The sequence below is a fragment of the Tamandua tetradactyla genome, chromosome 7 (assembly GCF_023851605.1).
Source record: "Tamandua tetradactyla isolate mTamTet1 chromosome 7, mTamTet1.pri, whole genome shotgun sequence".
In the NCBI taxonomy this organism is placed as follows: domain Eukaryota; kingdom Metazoa; phylum Chordata; class Mammalia; order Pilosa; family Myrmecophagidae; genus Tamandua; species Tamandua tetradactyla.
In genome coordinates this window covers 54,564,460-54,585,337 of record NC_135333.1, presented here as the reverse complement: position 1 = coordinate 54,585,337, position 20,878 = coordinate 54,564,460, and the positions used below count along the sequence as shown (strand labels likewise).

At 34.7% G+C, this 20,878-nt stretch overlaps 1 long non-coding RNA gene across 1 annotated transcript in view; it reads left to right on the top strand.

The window, feature by feature from the left end:
* Positions 1-20,878, top strand: part of LOC143689667 (uncharacterized) — a 74,084-nt gene that overhangs the window by 3,458 nt on the left and 49,748 nt on the right. Inside the window, exon 2 of the long non-coding RNA XR_013178873.1 lies at positions 5,112-5,236. This is a non-coding gene — a long non-coding RNA (uncharacterized LOC143689667). The remainder of the gene's footprint in view (positions 1-5,111; positions 5,237-20,878) is intronic.

Genomic DNA, 20,878 nt, shown 5'->3' with positions numbered 1-20,878 from the left:
TATTTAATTTCATGCATCTGTAGTCTTATTTAATCTAGAACAGTTTTAGCCTTTCTTTGTCTTTCCTGACCTTGACATTTTGAGTCAAGGTTATTTTATGTAAGGTTTTTTAATTTGGGTTTATCTTGTATTTGCTCATGATTAGATTCAGATTATGCATTTTTTTTTGCGGTGGGGGCAGGTCTACCACAAATGTTATATGATGTTCTTCTCAGAACCTCATATGAGGAAGCACATGATATCTGTTTGTTCCATTACTGACCAGTTAACTTCGTTCACTTGATTAAGGTGGTATTCACTAGATTCCTCAAATATATAGTCTACTTTCCATTTTGTTATTAATAAGTTTTTTTTTTCAATTGTTTTTTGCATAGGCAGTCACCGGGAATCAAACCCCAGGTCTCCGGCATGGCAGGCGAGAATTCTACCACTGAGCCACTGTCATATTGCCCTTAATAAGTAATTTTTGAGGAGATTCTTAAACACTGTGTGTATATCTTCTTTCTCACCAAACTTTCACCCTGGTTTGAGCATCCAACAATGATTTTCTAACTCCATCATCTCTTTTTAATTATTGATCGACTCTGAGAATTTCAAAGAGTCATTTTAAAGTGGGAAGCATGGCTACCCGTAGGAAAATAGAAAGAAATCATACTTAAATTAAGTGAATAGATTGTAGCCACAGAGATTGGGGAAAGGACACATCATTTTAATCCTTTCTCTTCACCTCTGAGATCTTTCCTACATAGCCACAGCACCAAATATGCTCTACCTAGCACTGGCTAGCCCTTGATTCATCATGTAAGTGTGAGTAAAGGACTAAATCACCCTGGGTCTTAATTTCCCTTCTTTTAAAATGGCATAATTATATTGGGCCTTCTTTCCCTTCACAAGGATGCTGTGAGTAAAAAGAAGAGATCAATATTATGATAGATCTCTGAGCTTTTTTATTTCAGGCAATTTTTAATTCAGATCATATTATGAATCCTAATTACAACTATATATATATGTATTTTCCCTGTTTCTAAAGACATTTTCTCCCCAAATCTCATTCTATATCCAGCACCACTGCCAACCCCTGTGGCCTGATTCTGAAGCATCTTAACAGTTTTGCCAGGAGATTCCAACAAAAAGAAATCGTTCTCCAGCCTGAAGTCTTCTTTTCACACTTCCTCTTCAAAAAACGTTTGATTGCTGCTCAAGGCATCTATTTCACAATCTGCATTTCAATTTGCCTCACCCTTAGGTGGGAAACTCTCCTGCTGATTTTGCAAAGGTCCGGCTTTTCCTATTTGCAACTAAAATGAAAAGGGCATTCAGAGAGATTCAGTAAAAGTGACTTTACAGTGGTACTAATTCAGCTCAGACTCAATGTACTATCCGAAGAGGGTACACCACAAATTCAGGTTGCTGAAATAGGACCTGTACATAGGGATTTTCTCAGCTGTTTTTCTAGAGCAGACCCACAGCACTTAGGTCCAAACACTCAGAGCTATTCTGGATTGCCCTTCAAATTCAACTGGAGAAGTAGTCAGCTTGCAAAGTCTCTTGAAAAGAGTAACAGTTCTTAATCCCACAGATTGGATTTGTGACATCAGTTGTGTCTCTTATCTTCCTTTGTATCATACACAAGAAAAGCAAGAGACTGTCATTTTCTACAGTTAGGTATAGACCCACATTGCTTACTTAAGCATGATTAATCCTCCTAATATTTCTATTTTAGAAATATCTGTGCCCCAATGCAGGACACTGATTGCAATTGGTGATTCTATCAACAGGAGGTATATAAGAAGATTCATGGTTTAGACAAAGAAATTGTTTTATATGCTGTATCAGCTCATTTGTATTAAGCAATTGAATAGCCTGATTATATATCTATTTGCTTGCATTTCCCTGTGTTTCTTGAATCCACCTTGGCTTCATACCTGATCATTTCTCCATAAATCTAGACACACTCCATCTCAATGAACTTTTTTTGTCCCAACCTTCCCTTGGTTATCTAGGTCCCAGTTTCTCATGTTTATTTGTTGCAGCCAATAGTTTTAGTGTGGCAGAAATAAGAAAGCTTTATTTGTCGAAAGAAATTGGAAAGGACAGTATTATAAACACTTAGATTTCTACTTGGAAGACTGCTATGAACCCCTTCCCTTAAAGAATTATTTTGGCATCTCTAGGGTATTAAGCCACTTCTAGTAAGAAGCAGGCATGTTGTGAGTCCATGAGTCTTTGGCTGAGCATTTTATCAGCATTAACACATAATGAACAAATTCTACCTATTTTTTATTTTGTCATAGCTAATACCAACAGTCTGCAGAAAGAGCTGATGAATAAATGATCAAGTCCCTCTGTTTCCAATTAAATTCTACAGAAAACAAAAATAAGTAAAACACGGTATCTTAGTCTATGAGGTGATTTTTCACAAATGTGGATTAGGCAATTCAAACAAAATGAAGCTGACACTGGAGTCTTAAAGTTTCCTATTTTTCTAGCTTTAACTCTTAACGACTTTAAAGAAAGAGAAAAACATCCTTGAAAAAGTGCAGTTGAATTTTTTATTGTTACTATCGGTATAGGGACCGCAAGTAACAACTAACATTGTGCTGAGATATGTGGGTGAATGTGTCATTTGACCTCTTGCTTCCTTAACTCAGAAGAGTTGTGGGGGGAGGGCTCAGCAAAATTTCTTTAGTGTTTTTTCAAGGATGTAATTCACATCCTATTTATTTATTTTTATTTAAGATCTTTCAGTAGTTCTATTAATTTTAGTCAAAGGCATATAGATGGCTTGTGTTGAGTGTGTGGAAGTTTCTTTGTAGGTTATGTATCGTAAAATTAGAGATGCACAAGAAAACTCTAGGCTCTCGGCCCAAAGACTTCAGCCAAAAAAATGATACAAATATAGACTAGGCAAGAGCCTCTCCTTAGGAAATTTAAAGCGTTTAATATACTTTAAAACTTATAATCACTGTCAAAATTCCCTGATAACCTCAGTTAGTTATTTTTTTTAATGATAGAAAGAACCATTTGGTCCTTTAGTTAGCTAGATGAAAAATTTCAAAGCATTTCATATGACAATGTAGTTTTTAAATGGTTTCTATGAGTAAAGGTTAATGGCAGTTTTCATCCCAATAAATGCATTTAAACTGTCAAAGTTGATGTTCAGGAGGATGATATAAAGTTTTGCATACTTTCAAGAAGATTCAAGCATTCTTATGAGTTGAGAACAATTACCCACTTTGAAATACATTTTATTTTGCAATGTCTTGCAACATTGTTCTCACTCAGAAACAGATGGATTTTGGATTTTTACAGCAATGTCCTTCCTGCCTTCCTATTCATCAGGCAACATGCTCATACAAATACACACACATAAACACAATCAATAAAAATCAAAGAGCGATTGTTTTTCCGAATGTGATCATTTTTGATGTTTCAAAAAATTCTTGAACCAAACAGTGCAGTTGAATGCTTGAAGTGTTCAGAGAAGCCTAAAAAAAAATTTATTCTTGTTATTCACGCTCTATTTAAAGGGTGGGGTGGGAAACCGCCTAAAGTTTATTTCTAAGCCATGGACAGAAGAGACTGAAAAGAAAGACATAATCAAACAAAAGTATTAGGGCTTTTACATGCTAAATCTTTTGTATATTAGTGATTTTACAATGCAATAGGTGCTTACAAAAGAAGAAAGGATAAGATAACAATATCTATTTATGTATCTGTGTATACATGCTTATATGTGTGTTCATCACTCTTCCACTTATAAAGTACCTTGTATAGACACTCCTAGAAATAATACATGCTTTGTTTTCCTCAAGTCAATGTTTTAAGCAGGTGTATTTTGTATTTTGCTGAATACCACACTGAGGTATGAGGGGAAAATGATCATGAAGAAATAAACCTAGCTATAGAATAAAGGTGATTTGCCCATTCAAGCTAAAAATGCAATGATGTCATTCTAACTGGGAGTCTAGTACACAATCTCTCCCCGTTTAATTTGCTTTGAAAAATATATACTATGTGCATTCTCCAGAAGGCAATTGCTTCTCCCCAAAACATGTTCTACTTCTTTTAACGCCTCTGGTAAAATTTTTATCTAAGCCATCAGATTTAGCAATTTGTAACTGATCTAATCTCTCCACAAAATCCTTGCTTACTGAAATTGCATCCAGTAGATCCTCACTATAAACCTTTCTGTTCACATAAAACTGAATGACAACTTGTGTCTCTCTTGTTTTTTTATTTTTATCATCTCTTGTGTTTTTCTTTAAACCCAAATAAAAGTATTTAGATAAACTAAGCAAGCAGACATAATGAATCATTTCAGCAATTGCCAGTTATGACATTACAAACTAGATAATCATTTAGATCTAGATCTATGTGCAAACACAATTATAGGTGTGGAGGATATAGCAGTGAGCAAAATTAGATGCACAATGAATAATGGATTCATTTAATAATAAACAATTCCAACAATTGAAATACATGTTCATTACACAAACTTATTTTGGGTAGGCAATTGCATTTGTGAAAAATTACTTTCTCTTGTCTTCTGTGATAATTACTAGTATGTCTAGTGTTGTGTCTGACACAGATTAGCTGCTTTTCAACTAATGCGTGTTTAATGATGAAATTTAAGATTCTTTTAGAATGAAATCTTTGATCTTCAGATTTCTAAATTCTGTCCATTACAGTTTCTTGAGTCCTCTATTAAGCATATAACAAAGTTCTTGATGCAATAATAAGGCCAATTTCTGGTCAGCACATAAACTACTTCCTGAAACAGATGCATTTGTTGGCTCATTTGAGTACTGTACATTTTAGTACTAAATCTGAATTTCCCGTCACCCCTATATATGCCTAGTGGGCAGATTCAATGACTCTAGTGAGATTAGGCCTTGAAAACCCAGGCGATGCCTAATGTTTAATAAGTTTGGCCATTAAGCTAGAAGATTGTAATATCTCTCAGTGGAAAGGGAAGAAAATCTAAATTTTTTCAATCTGTAAATTCTTTGGAGTTTTTTCATGCTCTAGAAAAATTGGGCTTAAATGTTGGAAAATGAGAGATCACCTTGAGAATAGGACGACATAAACCTCTCCTTTTTGTGTCCTAGGTGACTTCACACATAGAGGACATTCCACGGGAATGTCAATTGACTGATTGAGTACATTATTTTTCTGTGAGGGTAAACGGAGTTTGGAAAGTCCGAATTTCAGGCACTACTTGAGATTTCCAGACGTGAGTTGTAATTCATTAACTTCAGCATGTGTGATACCAAAGGATGAGTTCATTTTGTTTAAAATCTGCATGCCTTATTTCCTCCCATTTCCTCCTGTTCTCTCCAGCTCCAAGAAAACTCGTGACTCTCTAGGTGTGTGGAGATAGTTTTACTTCTGGCTCACATATTTTTTCCTGAAGACCCAGCTCATTTAAGCCCCAGCTTAACATTAGGGATACCTTCTATTAAATTTTGGATATTGGGGTGGGGGTACACTTTATGTGCCCCACATACCTGTCTGGGGTACTGATTGATGACTTGTTGCTGTTCTGGTGGCTTTCTGATGCTTTTCAGAAAATGTAAGAAGTATATATTTATCGGCATCTTTCATGTTTTCAGAAAGAGAATTGGTGTCAATAACCTGACCAGACCTACTGCCAGATATAGAAGTTGAAATTGCCAACACATTTTTCTTGATGTATTTCTTCTGGTTTACACCTCCATGTTTTAACCAGCATATGCTGAGAAGAAAGGCTTTCTCCTAAAATCAGCTCATGCTTTTGTATCCTGGCCTCTTGTAAAATGGATAACCAACTATAGAGTACTTTGATACTAACATATTCTGCTGTAACACTGACAACATTTTTATTCTTTTGTCGTGAGCCTTCTCCCTTCTCTGTGATTAACTCAAGAGCTTTCAAATAAATTAATCTCTCGGGCATGTACTAAATTTTGAGCATTTAGAGGAAAATCCTCAACTGGTTCCTCCCTCATTTTTTCCATATATGATACTTTCTAGTATTACTTCCCATTCTGAATTAGCAGCATCTTTGAATTATATACATTTCCCCAAAGTCGTCATGTTAAAATGATACCATTAACTGAATAAAGCACAATGTCACCCAATTTTTTCCATCCCACCCCCTGGATAAATATCATTTCATCATATTCATTTAATCAAAACCTAATTACTGGAACTTAATATATGGTGTCAGGCACAATGCTAGACATTGAGAACCAGACTAGGTAGAGAAAAATTGTTGCACATGGGTGCTATTTCAACTGTCTCCCTGAGAGTGTCTTTTAAAATTACTTTTGAGAAAATTATACAATGGGGTAGCCAATGTTTTACCTTCTACCTGATTTCACTTTCACATGTCACTCCCTGACACTTTCCCAATAATAGTAAAATGAGGACAGGTGAGTCAATTGTCTTTGAATTCATTTTTAAATGATTCATGAAGATAATCATCTAAACAGGAAAATGTATGATAGCTTGTGTTTCATTTATCCATATTAAATATCCTTGAGAATACTTCTCCTTATTGAAAGCCGTTTGTGTCAATGGATTTTGGAACAAACTTAAGCAATACTTGTGTTGATTTATCTCTCACCTCCATAACATTTAATGTCATTCCTCATTCTTTAGTTGGAAATCTTTATTTGGATGTAATTTGTCAGTTTCATCAGTTGAGATACTAAGAGATATATTACTATACACAATCTTTATAACGTAAGAACAAGATCCATTTTTTCTTGCATATATTAAAAAGACTGAGATTAAAAATGGATTGAGCTGAATAAATTAATATATAATAGAGACTGGCACAGAGTTTTACTACTTTAACCTTATCATTTCTTATAGATCTGAAGTTGTATATCAATTCATATATGTAAGAACAATATATTATGTACTGGCTATTTATATGAGAACACATCAATCAGATACGTATTTCCAAATCTACTCCTGGAATTTCTTTCCACATTGAAATTTCAGGTGATATTGGTGCATACAAAGTATATATCTAGAAATATTAAACTTATTTCTACCAGAAAGAAGTTGCCCTTATTTTAAAAATAATGAAGAAACTATATTACACCATTGTAGAAATGGAATGAGCAACATTTAGATATAATCATCATGGAGTTCCTGTCTAAAAGCAAACTCAAAACAAAGAAACCTACACATTTAAATAATATCACTGTAGGAAAACCTACTGCAGATGATAGTTTTGATTTTATTTGATCATAACATTAAGCTTGAAATTAAACAATTCTGCATCATTCTTCATATTTGAAATGTCTTGCAAAAAAAGCATTAGCTAATTAATTAGATAACAATTCTGTTATAAACTGAACATCATATGGAATCATTTGCTGCAGAATATCAAGATAGTATATGTATATATGTCACTTTTGAGGTGATAATTATAGCTATGTGCAGTAAAGTATTTATTACCTTATCTAATTAATACACATTTTGGCATGTCAGGGTTTGTGGGTAATTATAGTTTTCTATTGCGGTAATAATTTGTATGATTTATGAAGCCTATGAAACAACACTATGAGCCAAAAAGCTGTCTGGAATAATTACAGCTAAGCAGCATGATCAACAGGTACACCCAGCCAAGAGAACACAGCCCTAGGGATAAGTGCCTCAAACAAACAGAAGCAATCTGAGGTGTTCACTTCTCAGCCTGTTTTTTCTCACCTGAAAAAAAAAAGGCCCACCCACTGTCCTCAGATGTCTTAACAAAGAGCTGATTGCTTAAGTATATGTGGTTATTTTCCAAAGACCTTATGTTGATGTGGAGGGCTTCATAAAAGAAAATAAATACAACTGTCACGCAACCTATAAATTTGCAATGATTTCAAGACTGAATGTAGATACAGTCAATATGTTTTAATAAAGCCAGTGCATTCCATGACCACTGAAAACTCTTTACAAGAATATGAACTCATCCTAATCCAGTTAGAAATAGAACATTGCCCATCCCTCCAGCCTTGCCTTTCCAATGGGCACTGATACGAGTCTCCTTTTGGATATACCTGATGAATTGTCACAGCAGAAATGGAGAATGCATTTTGTTTCCAAAGAAACTTTGCTGATACTCAGGAGTTGACAGCAGAGAAATTTGAGAGAGAGTTGGAGAAGAACCCAGTGATCATTAACCATATTTGTAGAGTCATTTTCAGGAAGTTGGTTGGTTGCTGTAGAAGATAATGCTGTAGAATTTATTGGACACTACTTTTCTCTTGATAAGTTTATTTTGACCTTCCCATCAGTTATCCCCCTTGTTCTTCGCATTAACGCCCTCGAGGTGTGCAATGCTTTCATTGGCATTCAGCGTTGTACTGAACCAGGAGATTCTATCTCAGATAAAGAAGCAGCTGGCAAATTTCTATGAACTGTTCTCAATATGTGGGAAGTTCTTAAATTAGTTTCTCTTTCTCAGGGTGACTAATACATGTATAACCTGTAGGAGAATATTTAATTTTTAGTTATTAACCCCATCAGAGGCAAATTTTACTATTTTGTGTTAACTCAAGACCAAAAGATAATGTCAGATAACACAGATTCTGGAAAGCAGTGTCACAGGATATTTTGCTTAAAAATGAAGGTTAAACTATAGAGTCAGGAAGGCATAGCATGAGAGAGACTTGCATAAATCAGGCAGTTTAGCAACAGAGAGAATAGCAAGAGATCTGGAACCATCTGGAATGGAAATCAGAGCTTTCCCTCTGACATAATCAAATATGCGGCCACCTTCATTTTATCAAGAGTTTGCTGTAGGTGAGTTAAGGCAAAGGGAGGTAGCCTGATGAGATAGGTGAAGCTGATCTTGGCCTTTGCAACGGTCATTTTCTGAGACACATTATAACATATACCATCCAAACCCTTACTACTGAACTGATTTTGAATTGCAAACCTCTTCTCACGGTATGTTAAAGCCCATGTGAAATGAAAAAGTCTCTCCTTTTGACTTCCGAAATACTTTTTTTGAAGGGGGAAGTGTGGCATAAATAAAATAAAAATCAGAGCAAACAAAATTGCTTCGTTCCTAACAATAGGCTATTTTTGGTACAAAATGTGAGGCCTGTAGGAAGAGTAATATACAAAGGAAAAATACTCCTGAGTATTTGAGTGCTGACTCTACATTTAGGCCCATTCTATTTTACCAATGCAATAGAGAGTTGAGTTCCAATGAAATTTTCTGCAAGTTCAAGCATTTTAAGTAGAATTTTATAGCAGATATTTGAGTAATTATGACCAGTGTGTCATAGAGTCTGGCATACCAGGAGCATCTAAAATATTGGTTTCCTTCTCTCCTCCTCTCTCTGCTGACACCCAGGCTGTCCTCAGGGTCCCACTACAAATACACACGCACTTCCTGCAAAGGACAATGACCCCAAATAGGTTGAACACCCTCAGGAAACAAACAAAAAAGGTAAAATAAAGTTCAGAAATCCAAAGCTTTTTTCAGGCCAAAGAGCAGAGGGAAAACAAAAATGATATTAGGATATAAGGAGAAGTAAGTAAAGGGTGAAAATGTCATTAATATCCTTAGTTGCAACATTATTTTGCTGCTCACTGTGGATTTTGGCAAATGGTGTGGTAGACCAGGGAGGAATTACATAGGCTGTATATATAGATATACTCATATAAACACACACATATAAACATATGGTTATGTATAATGTATCCTATGTGAGATATTACTCTCTTTTCACTTTTAACAAAGATTATATCTTAGAAAATAGTTTTTTGTCTTCAAAGGTATTTTGTTGTCATTTCTAGCTACACCATCCTACTCATTTTGCTTCATTGTATTGTAACCATCAGCTTAATGGTTACTTTCTATTTCTTCAATATTCATCTCTTATCAGCTATTGATGTTTCTCTTCAAAGGTCTTTATTTTATGTATATTTTAATTAAGGGCTCGTATTGTATTTCTCTTTCTTACATTTTGGTGTGCTTGAAAAGCTAAGTCATTAACTGTAATGCTTTGAAAATATAAAATGACTTTTGCTAAAAATATTGATGCTATTGATGTTATCTTCCAGAATCATTTATATACAGAGAAGTCTCATTCATCTTGCCCAGTTTTTTCTTTTCTTCTTCATCATTAGTTTCTTGCTTAATTGCATTATCCGGTAATGTCATTGTATGCATCTGCTCTAGCCAAAGGGGATAAAACAGAACTAAATTTAAACACAGTCTGTGTCACATGTCTACAGTCAACAAGCTTCAGTTCCTTTTCATTAAATAGTGGTCAACGCATATGTGTTGCTGGGAATTTTGCTGCCTACTCTTTCCAGGAATGGTCTTCATTCACCTTAGTCAAAAGACATTATTTCATTTGTTTTGCCCTCAACGGTTTCCTTCATAGGTCGTAAAAACGCGTACCAAGATCTTGGCATATCTTTTGGAATTTTTCTTTGCTTTGGTAGGGAGACATTCTCTGAAGTGTAGCTTCTTTCCTTTGAAGATTCAACGTCTTTTGACATTAATTATTACCATTGTTCACCTTCTGGAAGTGAAAAAAATGAAGACCAACAACCTGAACCGAACCCTTGCCAAGACCCCAGGAAACCTATTTTGCAAGTGAGATGAATCATCAGCGGTGTAGTCCAGTTTCCTTCAGAGTTCCTTAATTTCGTATTTTCTCTCAGTGGATTCCAGGTTGGGGCCCCTGGTGGGGTCTGACTGGAGCCTTCTCTAACTTCAGTATAGTTAGTATCATTACATGTGTTTCTTAGGGATTTGCTTTGAAGTTCTGGGGATATGTTCTCTACCCACTGACCGTAAAGATGAAACATCTAGACTGGCAGGCATTAAATATAATCCACAACTTTGGTTTTTTTAAAATACTTACTCAGTTTGACTCAACATTCTACAGTTAACTTCATCTGATAACCCTCATGTATTGGTAATTTAAAAAATTAAATAATTCAACTGTAACATGATATATTTGTCTGACTCCAGCCAAAATCCACCCACAGAGTGTCTCTTTATAATTTAATATTGGGGGGGTGCCTAAACTTGCAAAATGAAATGGATAATTGTGGTGATTGGACAATTCAAAGAGATTAAAACACCTAATCCTCAGTAATTTGAATATGCTCCATCAAACCTTTGTTTGAGAATTTGAAAGCTTAATTATAGGGTTAATAAAAAAACATTTTTATCTTTCTTTGGGGACTGACAGACTAAGTAACTTTAGAAGTTGGACACATTAAACCTTGGAAAAAACTCTTTTTAAAGTGTAATATTACAAAATTAAAAAAAAATATTTAAAAAATGGTACAACCACTTTGGAAAACAATTTGTTTCTTGAAATTGTCAAATATACAGTTACCTTATGACTGAGACATTCCACTCCTAGGTATTTACCCAGAACTGAAAGCATATTTCCATAGAAAGAATTTTACATGAATGACCTCAGCAGCTTTATTTGTAGTAACCCAAACTAGAAACAATTCAAATGACTATTGATAAGACAAAACAGCTGAATCTCAAAACAATTATGTTGAGTGAACGAAGCCAGACAAGGAAAGAATACACACTGTATGATTCCATCTATAGAAAACTCTAGAATATGCAAAGCAATCTATATTGAGAGGAAAAAAGAAGTGATGGCCTGGGAATGGAAGGGGCAGTGATATGAGACTAGATCACAAAGGGCCATGAAATTTCTGAAGGCACTGGTTATATTCAGTATCTAGATTGTGGGGATGGTTTCAGGAGTGTGTCAGGTCTCAGAAAGATAACTTTATAGGTAAAAGAGACTTTTGACCCAGGGGCCCCTCAGCTTCTTTTGCAGAACCAGATGCAGCAGCAAGACATGCCAGCACCTTACCCACCAGAAGGTGAATGAAGCAAGCAGTCAAGGCCTGTCCCTGTCTGATAACCCTTGTCGGCCAATGCAGGTGCACATCAAAGGAGAGCCGTGCGTCACCACCTAGCTAGCACCCTTCCCTCCCAGTGTGGTTTTTCCTTTGGAGATGCAGCTCTCAGAAAGAGAGCCACAGCCGTTGTCTTTCCTTTCACTGGCAGGTCTCGCTGGCTCCCACCTGCCTTCTTCCACCGGCTTTCTCCCCTCAATAACTCTTTTAAACTTTGACTCACTGTCTTGTGCAGATTCATTGACAACTCCAACCCAACAGGTGTATACATATGTTACGACTGATCGCATTGTGCACCTTAACATGAAGTGATTGTATGGCAATTATATTTTTATAAAGTTGTTTTTAAAAGGTAAGCGGAAAGGAGAATATCTATTACACATACTTTTTATCAATTTAAGTAATTTTTTAGGAAATCAAGATTATCACTATAACCTAAGGGAGGTTTGTGCCTTCCTCACTTCCAAAAGAATCTAGAGTTTTCCCTTTTCTACACTTTCCTCCATTGCTATAAAGGGTGCAGAGAAGGCAATGCACTCAAAATCTGATATATAGTACTTTTATGAGGGAAAATGGGGACAATAACCAAAGTTCTCATTCTTTTGCTTGCCTGTAGCTTTATCTACTCATATTTTTAGTTATCCATTCAAAAAGTATTTATTTGGCTCTGTGCCAAGTAGTAGGTTGTCATTAGAAATATAAAGGTCACAAAAATAGATGCTATTCTTATGGAATTCAACATTTTAGATGAGAGAGAAAGACAATCAAATACATGAATAAATGCACAAAATATAGCAAAAGATATTAAGAAGAACTTCAAAATAATACGAAAGTCTATAATATAGAAATTTTACCTATTCAAGAAGAACAAAAACCAGGCTAGGATCAGGACATCATTTAGAGTTTCACTTTATTCATCTCCACATTTCCCACAGCAAAATTATCTCTTCCTTCCCAACTTGGAAAACAAAAGCTCCCATGAATATTAAGCTTTTTTATTTTCAGCTTCAACTTTTACTAGCTATATAATATTGGAAGAGTTTTTTAACCTCTCTGTATGTCAGTTTCCTTACTTGTAAACTGGAAATTATTAAGCTGGGTTGTAGAGATAAATCAATGAATTGTTAAGTATAAAGGACTTGTTACAGCTCTTTCCTCATAGTAAATACTCAACAAATATTAGCTGTTATCATCTTTATTATATAGCATAATTGTTCAAAAAGTAAACATCAAATTAAAGTCAGAAAGGTAGAGGCAACTGATACTTATATCTAGTAATATAGTCTGGTGGTTACGAGTGAATTTTGAAGCCAGTCTCTTTGTTTTTGGTTATTAGTCCAAGGGTTTGCTAGCAGTATAACCTTTGGAAAATTGCTCAACCTTGTTAAGCCTTACTTATTTCATCTGTGAAAGGATGATAAAAAGAGTCTCTAGCCCATAGGGTTGTAAGGATCAAATGAGAGAATCCTATTAACATTCAATGCCATTATTATTGTTTGTATGGTAAAGTTCAATATCACATTTACAAAGGATAAATGTCCCAATTATCCATAAGGAGGGTGTTTTAATTCCATGTGGTTACACCATATTAGTTATTGCAGTAGGTTTTGTCTGCATTTCGGAAAACTAGAGTGGTCATAATTAGGACAAGCCTGAAGCAATGACAATGACACAAAGACAGCAGTGGAAACATAGGGTGATCCTAGAATAATCAAATTGAAAAATCAAGTAGAAAACAACAAAAGCATGCCGTGGTTAAAGTTGGTAACACTTACATCTAAAAGAATTTAGAGTTTCATGAAAGAGACAGACATATCCACAAATAATGCCAAGAATCCAGCTGGCCTGGTGGGAAGCAAGAGAAACAGTACTCTGCCAGTCAATAATATAATTACTCCACTCTATTGTTACCTTGTATATAGAAAGAAGTATTGCTTAGGGGAAATTCATGGGAGCAATACAATTTCCAAGCTACTATGAACATTGTAGAATATAGTAATGTATAAAAGGAAGTCTAATATTGATAGCAGTGAGGAAAATAAGGTATTTTAGCTTTTACTTAAGCTATGATTCATTATTTCTTACCTCATAGACAAGGAACAGGTTTTCTAAATTTACAATGTTTTTATATACTTCATGCTTCAAATATTGCTGACTCCCTATTATGCATTGAGCCTTTATCTAGATGCAGGAAGCTTCTTCTTTTATATAATAGATACTGCAGGCTGGTGAATCACTTTATTGCAAATTTACTTAACAGTTTATTCACCTACTACTCTGTTCCAGGCACCATGTTTAGGATGTGAAAATCAACTAGAAAGTAGGAGAATCAGTAATCCAAAACCTCCCAGCAAAGAAAAGCCCAGGACCAAGTGGCTTCATTGGTGAAATTTATCAAACACTCAAACAAGAATTAACACATGAATCCCCAAACTTTTCCAAGTAATTGAAGAGGAGGACACATTCTCTAACTAATTTTATGAGTCGAGTGTCACCCTGATTCTAAAGCCAAATAAAGATAGTAAAAGGAAATGGCAGATGAATATTCTTATGAATATAGATGCAAAATTCTCAACAAAGTGCTGTTAAACCAAATCCAACAGCACAGTAAAAGGATTATACATTATGATCAAGCGAGATTTATCCTGAGAATGTAAGAGTAGTTCAACATAAAAACATCAATGTAATACACCACATTAATTAATAGAATTAATAGAATGAAAGGGGGAAAACACACATAGCATCTAAAGTGATGCATAAAAGGCATTTGACAAAATCCAACACCTCTCTTGATAAAAACATTCAGAAAACTAGGAACAGAAGGAAACTTTCGCAATATGATAAATGACAAATATGAAAAATCCACAGCAAACATAATACTCATTGGTGAAAGACTGAAAGGTTACCCTCTAAGATCAAGAGAAAGGATGCCCACTGTCACCACTGTCTTTCAACAGTGTACTGGAAGTCCAGTTAGTACAATTAGGCAAGAAAAATGAATAAAATACATCCAAATTGGAAAAAGAAAAACTAAAACCATCCCAATTCACTGATTGTATAGCCTACATATGGAGAATCTCAAAGAATCAACAAGAAAATTACTAGATCTAATAAAGGAATTCATCAAAGTGACTGGTATAAGGTCAATACACAAAGTCAGTGGTGTTTCCATACAACAGCAATGAACAACCTGAAAAGAAAATCAAGAAAATCCAATTTACAACAACTAAAAAAAAAAACTATGAAAAAATTTAACCAAGTATTTAAATGATTAATGCATGGAAAACTAAAAATTGTTGCTGAAAGAAATGAAAGAACTAAAAATGAAAAGATATCCTATGTGTTTGTTCATGCACTGGAAGACTTAATATTCTTAAGCTGTCAATATTACCCAAAGTGATTACAGATTTAATGCATCCCCAATCAATATTCCAACAGCCTTCATTACAGTAATGGAAAAGTTAATCATAAGATTCATCTGGAAGTACAAGGGACTCCAAATAGCCAAAAACATCTTGAAAAAGAACAAAGCTGGAGGAAGGACTCATACTTCCAATTCCAAAACCTTTTGCAAAGTAATAGTAATTAAAACAGCATGATACTTGTACAAGGTCACATGTAAATAATGGAATCAACTTGTGAGTTCAAATATAAATTCACACATCTATTACCAATTGATTTTTGACAAGGGTGTCAAGTCAACTCAATGGGGAAAGAATAATTTCTTTCACAAATGCTGCTAGGAAAACTGGATACCCATATGAAAAATATTTAAAGTGGACTCCTGTCTCACACCGTATGCAAAAATTAACTCAAAAAGGATTACTAACCTAAATATAAGAGCTAAAGCTATAAAACTCTTAGAAGAGACATGGGGAAATAGTACCCGTGCTGGACAAGGGATTCTTAGAGTTTATGTAAAAAACATGACTAACAAAAGAAAAAAATAGATAAATTGGATTTAATCAAAATTAAAAACTTTTATGGATCAAAGAATATCATCAAGAAATAAAAAAGATAACCTACACAGTAGGAGAACACGTTTGGAAACCATGTACCTAATAAAGGTTTAATATCTAAAATATACAAGAATTTCTACAACTCCATGACAAATTTAGAAATAACCTAATTTAAAAATGAACAAAGGATTTAAACAGGTATTTCTCCAAAGAAGATACACAAATCACCAATAAGCATGTGAAAAGATGTTCAACATAGTTAGCTACTAGGAAAATGCAAATCAAAAACACAATAAGAGGGCGGGCCGCGGTGGCTCAGCGGGCAAAGTGCTTGCCTGCTATGCCGGAGGACCTCGGTTCGATTCCCGGCCCCAGCCCATGTAACAAAAACGGAGAAACAGAATACAATAAAACAAGAAAATGTTTAAAGATGTTTCCCTTTCTTCCTTCCTTCCTTCCTTCTATCCTTCCTTCCTTCTCTCTGTCTTTCCTTTAAAAAAAAAAAAAAAAAAAAAAAAAAAAAAAAAAACAAAAAAAAATAAACATTATTAAAAAAAATCAGAAAACTATCAAGTATTGGTGAGGATATGGAGAAATAGGAACTCTTGTACATTGTTGGGAATGTGAAATGGTGCATCCACTGTCGAAGACATTTTGGCAGTTCCTCAAAAGTTAAACATGAGAGTTATCATATGACCTGGCAATCCCACTTCTAGGTATATACGCAAAAGAATTGAAATCAGGGATTCAAATAGATATTCGTATATCAATGTTCATAGCAGCATTATTCACACAGCTAAAGATGGAAGCAACCCAGATAACCATCAGCAGAGGAATGGATAAACAAAGTGAGGTGTGTACTTAGTGTGGAATATTATTCAGTTCTTAAAAAATGAAGTTTTGATACATGCTACGACACAGAAAAACCTTGAAGATACCATGTTGAGTGAATTAAGTTAGATACAAATGTACAAATAGTGTATGGTTCCAATAATAAGAAATAATGGGAATAAGCCAATTCACAGACATGCAAGGAAGGGTCAATGGGGAGTTAATGCATGATGCAGTCAGGGTTTCATGTCCTTATTTTGGAGTGATAGAAAGTTTTGGTAATAGATAGTGGCGATGGTAGTACGTTATTGTGAATGTGATCATGGTTGGGAGTACTTGAGATGGGAAATTTTACATTGTGATAATGTGCCACCATTAAAAAAAGAGACTAAAACAAGATAATGAAAAATAAACGTATTACATGAAACTAGAATGGATCTAATAAAGGAGGAGAAAATGTCCAAAAGGACATTATTGGTACAACTGAAAAATTGGAAAATGAACTTATGCTTTATATTGATGTTAAATTTCTTGAACTTGATAGCAGCACAAAAGGTGATTGCATGAGTGAGTATCCTTGTCCATAATGGGGTTGTTAAGTGTAGGGGAGCATGCCATATGCAACATACTCTCAAACATTTAGAAAAGAGGAAGTGATGGATGAATGGACAGACATAGGTAGATGATAGATATGATAGATCATAGATAGATAAATAGATAGAATGTTATAACAAATGTGGGAAACTGCCCATAGTTGATACATTTAGGTATCTGAGTGGTGTGTATATAGAAGTTCCATGCATTGTTTTCTATTATTTTTGCAACTTTTTTGTAAGTTTGAAGTTGTTTCAAAATAAGTCTTTTTTTTTTTTAAGAACTAGACAGTATTGCCTCTAGCTCCAAGGAGATAATTTAGGCAACTGAAATTCTGATCAATGTTGCACAGGGGCAAGAACAAGATGCTGTGGGAACATCCCACAGAAGGATTTGCCTGATCTCTGAAGTCAGGGAAATGCTCCCTGATAAAGGGAATTTACATGGATGGATGGCTTGCGGCCTGAGCCAGCACTTGAAGGGTGGTTGGCTCCCTCACATCTCACCAATCGCATTCTTCTTGCTTCACTTCCTGAAGTCTTTGTGGGTATTCTTTTACAGTCAAGGGGTCCCAGGTTCCTTCTATGGGTATCACAACATATTACTCACCTTCGTATTTTTCATTACAATGTCTAGCTCCATGTGTATTAGTTCTTGTTACTGTTTATTAATGATGATAATGTAATAAATGAAATAAATGATTACTCAAGTCTTGACCAAGATTATCAGCTAAAGTTGGTAAGATTCGATTCGATTAGAGTTTGTTTCTTATTCTACTAAGTAATTTTTAACATATTAAATGATCTCTCATATGGGGTTTATTGTATAGATTTTAAAAGCATCTTAATGTATGTATGAGCTATGACATGTTTATGTACAGGAGAACATTCAGTTAGACTATTTTCTCAACTGACCGTGATAAATATTGGTTTAATTGCTGTTATTGTTTTGTTCCTGCCTTCAGAATTTGTGTCTTTGTATATTTAAAATACTAGGAAACTGAACAATGGTGTTTTTTTCCTTGAAATACCTTAGAATTGTTCCATGTTCTTTTTTAATTGGACAAAATTTTACTTCGAAATCTTTAATAATAGTTTGTTTAATCCTGAATGACACAGTTTTGTTTAGTTTAAAGCGGGATTTAATATTTCTCTTAAAGTAGAGGCAGAGCATACCTTGTAATGGAAAAGAACTTTTAACCAAATGTAAATATATTACAGCTAAAAAATAGAACATTTAAAACAAAGTAATTATGGGAAATCCAAGATACAGTTTACAAAGTATCTCTTTACTATCTTCATTAAGAGATTTTCCTTTTACTAGTTACGTGAATCCTCACATCAACCCTATTGATTATTCATTTTACAACTGAGGAAGCTGAGGCTCTGAGAGGTTAAGAAACTTACTCCAAGCAACACAGTAATCTATAGGAGCCAAGATTTGAACCTATTCTTCTGGCACTAGAACGCATTCTCTTAATGTCTGTATAGAAAGATGACTGTAAGGCTCTCCCTACAAATTTTAGGAGACATTGCTAAGTTGAAGTTTAAGGAATTTACATGCAAGCAGGCACCAAGAATAGGGGGTCTCATTTACAAATAGGAGATGATAGTTCCTTTAAACGTGGCCTCCTAATATATCAGGAGTATTTTCAGATGGGGCCCAGTGGGTTCACACGGATGGGCTAGATTTTTAAAATTACAATGCATTTTGTTTAGAAGAGGAATTAAAGCATTTGCCACAATGATGTGTGTTGACAAAATGGCTTAGTCCATTTGGCAGATTTGTTCTGGAGAATGGAATAAATTAAGGTGTCTAGCAAAAGATGTGCTACAGCCACTGAAACAGTTTCAAGTATTTGAGAAACTCTATTTTTATTCACTTTGCAAAATATGCTTAGTTGAACTGCCAGTCCCTGTTACATTTCCATTTCTAAGCAATTAATTAAAATCCCAAATCAGTTTTTTCTTGATCATGCCAGCAGGAGTTGGTTACCATGGAAATAGGAAGATCAGTAGTATTTGGAAGAGACAGAAAAAAATATTTTGCATTGGTCTTTTATTGCAGAAACACAAGTGATGGTCTGGAGTAGCTTGTTGGCAGAGCAATAGGAAGCTCTGCCCCCAGTAGCAAGTGTGGCAGCAACAACTGGAAATTACTAACAGTCCTGAGGATTACAGTTTGCCCCCCAGGGATATCATTTGGCCAGTTGAAAAAGTCATTAACTCAGCTTTTTCATGTCTTGTAGCTATAGGTTATACTGCCAAATGTAATTGATTACAGAGCATTCTGTGGTGGCTAAGCAGGATTTCAAATCAATAATTGGTTATATTTTGCAAAAGACCCATCAAAGACCATTTATGATTTTTTTTCTTATGTCAAGCCAGTGTGTTATAAATACAAAGCTCATTGCCAGACAATAGTACAAACTAAGAATGACTGTGATAGAAACCACATTTCTTTATGCTTTAGAGAATGGAAGCATATGGAAAATCGTTTTGAGGATTTAATTAAAATACAATGCAGCAGTGCTACCTTACAGACAGTACATCAAGAAGGAAAGTATAACGACAAATGCTAAGACTAATTATTAGTTTTAGCTAATACTAATATTAATACTTATACTAATAAATACTAATATAACGGTACCTAAACAAATTAGAGTTGTATGGAAAAAATCTAAACCTTGTTAAAGGCATGATTATAACAGAGATAGATGATAGCAATAAGGATAATAATTTCTAACATTTATTAAGGGTTCATCACATACCAGGCATTGTTCTTAGTGTTTGGAAAATATGAATTCAATGTTTACTCAACGCCATGAGGAAGATCCTACCATTGATGGATGCATTGATTATTTCTAAATTGTTGGACTTATCTGTAGTTGATAAGCCTCTGTACTGCCATGCTTCAGTCACTAAACTGTCTGTGAAGTCAGAAGGTGGCTGACAGTGTGATATGCTTAAGGTAACGTGGGAATTGCCCCCACATTTTCCTTGTTTATTAATTAGTATTTTTCTGAAAATCATTATGGAATAAATCAGATATTAAAATGAAAGAGGGGACAAATCAGGCTTTCATGTATTGTTCTAGCATGAGTAACCAGTGCAGAGACTAATCTAAAACACCCAAAGAGAAGTTCCAGACTGCATATATTGATAATAATTAGGAAAATGGAAATTGTTCAGTCAAGTTTTCCTTATTGCCACAGGCAGTCGATAGAATGTTTTCATTTGTGTCTACTAAACATGATTGTGTTTTCCTCATAATAAAGTCTTCAAGGCAGACACAGATGTCTTACGCCTATTAGTAGTTTATGATGATAGTTGTTTCAGATGGGTGGTATTCTCTTTAATTAATCTCTTGAAGAAAATAACCATAACACAATTCCCAGAGTCCAGTATAAGATGAAAGAAAATTTCCCAGCCCACTAAAGCATCTCTGACAATACAAATCATACATGGGTTTAGAGCCCTATACATCATGAAGTTTAATAGCTCTGTGTATCATAGCATCTCTCTGACTAACTACTAGCTATGCAGCTAGAATCTAAAACATATAGTCAGTAGAAAGGGTGAGTTAGTGTG